This window comes from Anopheles ziemanni, chromosome 2 (genome assembly GCF_943734765.1).
Source record: "Anopheles ziemanni chromosome 2, idAnoZiCoDA_A2_x.2, whole genome shotgun sequence".
In the NCBI taxonomy this organism is placed as follows: domain Eukaryota; kingdom Metazoa; phylum Arthropoda; class Insecta; order Diptera; family Culicidae; genus Anopheles; species Anopheles ziemanni.
The window spans coordinates 46,849,378-46,856,040 of NC_080705.1; positions in this window are offsets into that span (position 1 = coordinate 46,849,378).

The window sequence follows — 6,663 nt, forward strand, 5'->3', positions numbered from 1 at the left end:
CATATTGAAAACGCTGCCACACACACGGTATTTCGTGGCAAGTCATATAATGCAAGTACACACTTGTTTAAAGAGATTCTTGCGTCAAATAATACTGTAACAGAGACTAGAGAGTTTTGAAGAAGATGGTCGACGCTACTCAAATGTTCATCATTCACATTCGAGTGGTTAGCTGCATGAACAACTTAATAAATAGTAGATGAGTGATCAAAATAACATTCACCATTACATTATAAATATGATTTTTTTTTTGCAAAATCTACCGGATGCTAACAATCAGAGTAAAATAAATAAAATGAAACTGAAAGAGCGGCGGAACGCTCAAAAAAAAAATAATTTTATCATCCCTTACTATTCTCATCTATATCAGCATAGAATGTGGGTTGTGCTCTGTCCGATTCTTCTTGCAATGTGCATTTCAACTCATCCTTGTTAGAGATTGCCCGTTTACGAATAGAATCATCTTAGATCTTCCATAGATGTTCTATCAGGTTCATATCTGGACTCTGTGGGGGCGAATGGAGAGTTGACATTATGAAGGAGCCATAACTTGGTATTTAGGACTGTGTGCTTAAGATCGTTATCTTGTATCTCCCTTGTAGTTCTAATTTCTCGGCACTTTTTGTGCTCAATCGTCTTTCCAAATTTGAATGTAGGCCCCATCAATTGCCTCATCACTGAAGTGTTACTGCCCCTACTATTGTTGCACTCACTTTGCGTTTGGTTTGATTGCTCGGATTAAATACCTCTGATCTTATACGGTTAAACCTCGTGGACGACCTTATCGCTTATTTTTTAATGTTTTTAGAACGGAGTATCGATTAATCACCTATCAAACTAGAGAACGGAGTCTGTCCACAAGTTTTTCGATCTCTTAGGATGACTTTCATTGATTATGCAATCGTACGATTAGTTTTCTTTCTCTAAGGGTTGTCTCTAAATGTTTTTAACGCATGATGTGAGCTAACTAGATATTCTGAGGTAATATTACACGCTACGTTCATTTTCACTGCTTTCCGTTCCGTTGGTAATTCATCGCAAACCATCGACGGCGAGCGCAGCAGTGCACATCCAAACATGCCCCACCAACATTTCGCTATGGAAAATGACCGCTGCTTTTCTGTGAAGTGTTCGGCTACTTTTCCTATTAAAGCAGCTCCGTTCATTTCTGATGCAGCACCGGAGTTCATGAAATAATTGAAGCGTATGAAATAATTAATGAAATAATTCAACAAATTTAAGCTTTGTTTTGAACCTTTGCAAAACAATGTGAAAAAATTCAAAAAACATTTCACAACTCTTGTTCCGTTTGTTTCTCTTTCTTCTGTTCTGTTCTGCCTTTCTCGTTCTGCTGCCTCGCTCCCCTCTGCGGTCCTCTTGTAACCTCCTGATGTGTTCTGCTCGCCTGGTAGCAGGTGTTCCGCCGTTCCTTCGGCTTTGGGAGTTGATATGTTGCCTGAGAGTGAATGATGTATATATTTGTCTTTGTTATTAAAGTTTTTACTTACCATTTGATTCTGCCAGTCCGAAGCGTGTGAGGTGTTAATCTCGAATTGTTCCAGTAGTCCACCGAGATTCTTGTACACCCTCGGGTTTAACTAGGGTTTTCTTTAATCGCTTTGGTGTTTGCACGCACGCGTCGCTTGATACACACATGTGTATAACGCACGCGCGTTGACCTTGTAAATAGAACCGCTAAAAACTCTTGCACACCTGAGCAATGCCTGCCAAGGTAATACCAAAGCAATACTTGACAACCTCTGTTTTTCTGTCAGAATAGCTTACCTTGGCATTGCTCATGTGTGAAGTATCAGCGCAAGTTGTCGACAAGTTGGCGACGACAACATTGTTTTAAATTTCATTCTATGAATATGAATCAGAAAGAGCAAATAACAAATACTGCACATTCGATAGACTGGCAAGACACTGGAAGGATAAGTCCGGAGAAACGATAAAAGGAATAATCAACTTCATGGATAGTAATAACATCTAATGCAGCATGCATGAAACCTTTTTCGGAACACTACTCAAACAGAGCACAATTCAAACGGGCGAGCGCTGAATCTTTCCAATAGTTTGTATAAACATAGACAGACACAATATACACAACCAAGCGATATGACTCTACTGTCAAAGCTTTCAAAGAGCAAGTAAGCCTCTGAATGTGAAAGGGTGACCTGTCACAGGAGGATACAATCTAGCTCGCAAAACCGAAGAAGAAGAAATTTCATTCTATACTCGTTTTTACATTAAAAATAAACAACACCAGTTGTGTTTGAATGCGAATGGTTGTTTACGCTTGGTATACTGGTTTGTTTACCATTTCTGTACTAGGTAATATTGAATTGTCAAACATTGGCGAGGTTGCAACCAAAATTTTTTGGTTGAGCAAGATTTGGTTGCAAACTTTTCCGACAGATGGCGATACCATAGAATCTGCATATTGGCAGTGAAAGTTGGCGCCAACATTGGCAATGTGTGCAAGAACTTTAACAAGAACCAGCTGATTCTTGTTTTGCCACACTGGTGTGGCGACAACCGATCGCACCGTATGATTATCTTTGTTATATTTTCGCGCAGCATTAAATATACATATGCGCATGGAATTTCTTTGTGTTATCATTACAGTTGTTCGTCACATTTTTAACATGTAATAAAAGGTACTCAAATATGACCGCAAAATGTTTGATTTAAATTTAAATACAAACTGGCGCTAGGCGCAGTGTACTGCCGGCGTCATTAACAGTGACCAAGCGACTAAGTTGCATGTTTTTTGTGTAACATGTGCTTTATACGTTAAGAACATGCAAAACGAAAGAACGGAGCAAAGAACAATACGAATGATCAAAGATGTACTTTTTCCTCCACGAACTTTGGTTCATACCTAGCTTGCAATATGTTACAGATAAGAAATTACTTTTACAAAGATAGGCCATGCCAAAATCTGGTAAAAACTAATTGCACAGCTTACCCACATCCGCTACATCCAACTGCAAGTTGCAATGATTTTTTTTCAGATTTCGATGTCGCATCGCATTTTTCATTGCTTAGCATTTGATTGTTTCATGAGATTACGTCTTTTGGAAACTAGTAAAGATCTACACACAGATCTATACACCGATTGGAGACAGCATTCGGAAGTAACGGATAAAAATCTAGCTCTTATCAAAAGCGAGTTTTGTGTGCAAAATGCGCTCCAACATCTTCTTCCGCCGGAAACATATTCGTTTCTCAGCATAAGGTGAAATCATGTATTGACAGTTTAAAAGAGAGCAGGTTAATGGCACTCCTTAGTCAAAATGCATTCGTTTTTTTAATGCTGGTAACCCTAATATAAATACATAAACTCGTGTAGCAACTGCTCAGCTGGATAGAAAATTAACCACTACCGGACAAAGATTACCGTTACTTTGTAATTAACCTTTGAACTGAGAAACACGGCCTTAACGTTTGCATTAAAAAATAGACAAATTTCGTCGACGATAAGAAAAAAGTCAACCCAGCATATTGAATAAAGTAAATTTTATTGTAAGATTAAGATTTTAGTACTTTCAAAATAACTTCCGACGGCCAGTTGGCCTTGGCCGAAACTTTGGCGTAGCCAACCAAACCAACCATGTAGGAATGTTTTCAGTTGTTGTAAATGTTTTTTTTTTTTCGATTGGTTGTAGTTGATAGGGATATTTCAATTATATTTGACCCATTCAACTCCTCCGATCCTCTTTACGCATGATTTACTGTGGCTATGTATGTCCGAACAGCGACTTTGGGCAAATCCTTCTCGCTGATTTTCACTTTTAAAATTTATTATATTAAAAAAACATAAAATTTTGGCTTTAAAACTACTGTAACAAGCTTCAAAAGTAATATAAAATACTAGGCTTTTTAACCACTTGTCGCCATCTGGTTTTAAACAATCGTTGGTCACGTGGTCCGCTAATAAGCTGGATGTTTAACACACAATCAAACGTAGATGGTTGTTGTCAAACTTGTTTTAAATTTAAACGAAATGCTACTCTTTAATTTGCTTTTAACAGAAAGTTTCTAACGTGTTCCGTTTTTTCATGAAAAGTCGTTAAAATTTGTCTCATTTTTTAAATGTCAACGTTATTCCCGAAATGCAAACGTTCGTTACTAATCAAGATTTAATCGGTATAAGGACAGTCTATGTCGATTATTTAAAAAATAAAACGCCCCACTGTTGAACATCTTTCACGCCCGAAGATAAAACTCAAAAAAGAATTCTATATTTCAAATATCAAATGGCGAACATTAATCTCTAACGTCAAACACCTCGCAATAATTGCCATTCGAGATCATTGATTCAAAAGATCAATGTATTGCTGAGATATATTTTTGATGTTTTGAATATAATGGACACACTTTGTGAATAGCCGAACATATGTTAGTTTGATATGCATTCGTTTACCTTTGATATGCATTCACAGGTGTAAAACGTACAGCGGTAGCAATGGTAGCAACTGCGGGAGAAGAGTAAAAATTGAATACGGGAGAGAAAAAATATCGCATCCACCCTTCTTAGAACATAATTTGAGCCAGCAACTGGCAAACTTGTAATTTGTTTTCCTAACGCAGGAATTGCTGATATGCATGTGCATGTGCATGCGCAAACAGATCGTTCCGAGCTAACTGATAAATATCATCAATAAATTGAATTATATTTGTCTATTTTCTCGTTGTCATTATAGGTATGTAACACTTACACGATTTTGTAATAACGTAAATGAAAACATACCCACATATAGAAATTCTGTCGAAGGATTCTTTATTCTATCGAGTGTTGCTTTGAAGAGACCGCACGAGAATGCTTCGAATGCTTTTGAATTCATACATCTTTGATCATCTAAAACACAATCATTTCTGAGGCGATTGAGATGATATAAATATTATGGCATAGGTATTTAGTGGGACTATCTTTTTTCTGAGTGATGCACTTGGCTAGGAATAACCATTAAGGGGCTTTTTTTGTTTTATTTCTTCTCTTTATTGTGCATCGATAATAGATTTGAAAGCGTCAATGTTGTTTACATTGGAAAATGTTCTACCGTTGTTGGCAGCGCCGGTGCCATCCAAAGGTAATAAATAAACTTTCCGTTCAAACTGTAACGGTTTATGCTTTCCATCCGTCGCTTTATTTCATTCTTCATGCAAAGTTTCACTCAAGAGCGGGTTGAAAAATTTCGGCGCTGCAGCGCGAATGCGACGGAGCACAAGTCAGTCGCTGCGTCTCGCTCCGATCCACGGGGATAGGCCTAAGTTCATTCAAAATTGGTAGTAGGGTGGCTTGCCGACACAAAGCAATGCAAAAAAGTGGCAAAACAAAGCATTTGTGAAAATTTTGCAGTTCCAGTTCGGCGTCGCATCAGAGCGGATGGTTAGCAGTGCACGAGGTTCCTGAAAGGGTAAGCTGAAAAGTAAGGTTATCTTAGGCACGGTGTGTCGCCGAGCTGGAGCTCAAGTCAGAGAAATCCTAGCCGACGCACATCTCGTGCTGTTTGAGGAAGGAAATATTCCTTTCGTGACGGTGGGTGAACAGCCACAATTTGACTGCGCACTAGCGTGGTTGGCAAGCAGTGCTCCTGGCCGCATGGTGGCAGTCAAAAGGCGACGCCTACAGAAAATCGAAAACCACAGAAAATCAGGACATATGGCCTTTAGTTGCCAGTCCTTAACCTAAAGAGGTCTATGTCTCCAGGTTAGCTTGCGAAGGCCCAGGAAGCTGGATTCAATAGCCGTACTGGAGTAAATCCTCGCCGAAGTGAAGAAGAAGAAGAAGTGAAAATTTTGTTCGTTTCCGGACATCTGCAAAACAAAAGGTTTCTACAACGCGAACCGACGATAATTTTTTGAGAAACGAAAGTTATTGTCGTTCCGGATAACCTAGTGTTCCCTACAAAAATGGCTCTGATGGTTTAGGAACTTACGGAGCGCACAACATTCCAGACCATGGAATGTTTGATTTAATTTAAGTGGAAATATCGTTTCACCTGTGAGATTTGCAATCAAGGAGATTCATAAAAATCCCACAGAAAAGCGGCTAATGTCAAAGTAGACAAATACATTTGTGCTAGCTAAATAACAAATGATTTGTTTGACTATTAAGTATCTTCTCCTTGGTGTAAACGAGCTTGTTGGTCATGCCTGCCCGTTAAGGGCTTACGAGACTGGGTGGGTGCAGACGAATGGTAGAGGAAGGGAGAAGGGGAGAGGAGAGAGTGGTGTGAAGAGGGGAATCACTCAATTCAGGGGAGGGTCGCTCAAAACCGCTCACGTTTTGACTAAATAACACTAGTCATAATCAGTCATTTATTCAGTCATTTCCCAACTGACGGCGACATGCAACATTACCCCGTTTTCCCACATTGCAACCCTCTTAAGTCCAGTACTGTCAGCTATCTCTTACACACTTTGTCTTCCTACTCGTTCTAATGATGAACCGGCGTGCTAGGGGAGAAGTCACATCTGCCCTTTCACATCTTCCCTTTCAGTCTGACACATTGCAATAGCGGAACCGATCGTGTAGCATTCCCACACTGCACAGCGACCCGCAAATGTGTTCGTGCACTTTATGTCGGTCAATCATGTACAGAATAAAAAGTACGTTTGTATGAATGCCATCACGCGCCAACTGTCAATAGCGGC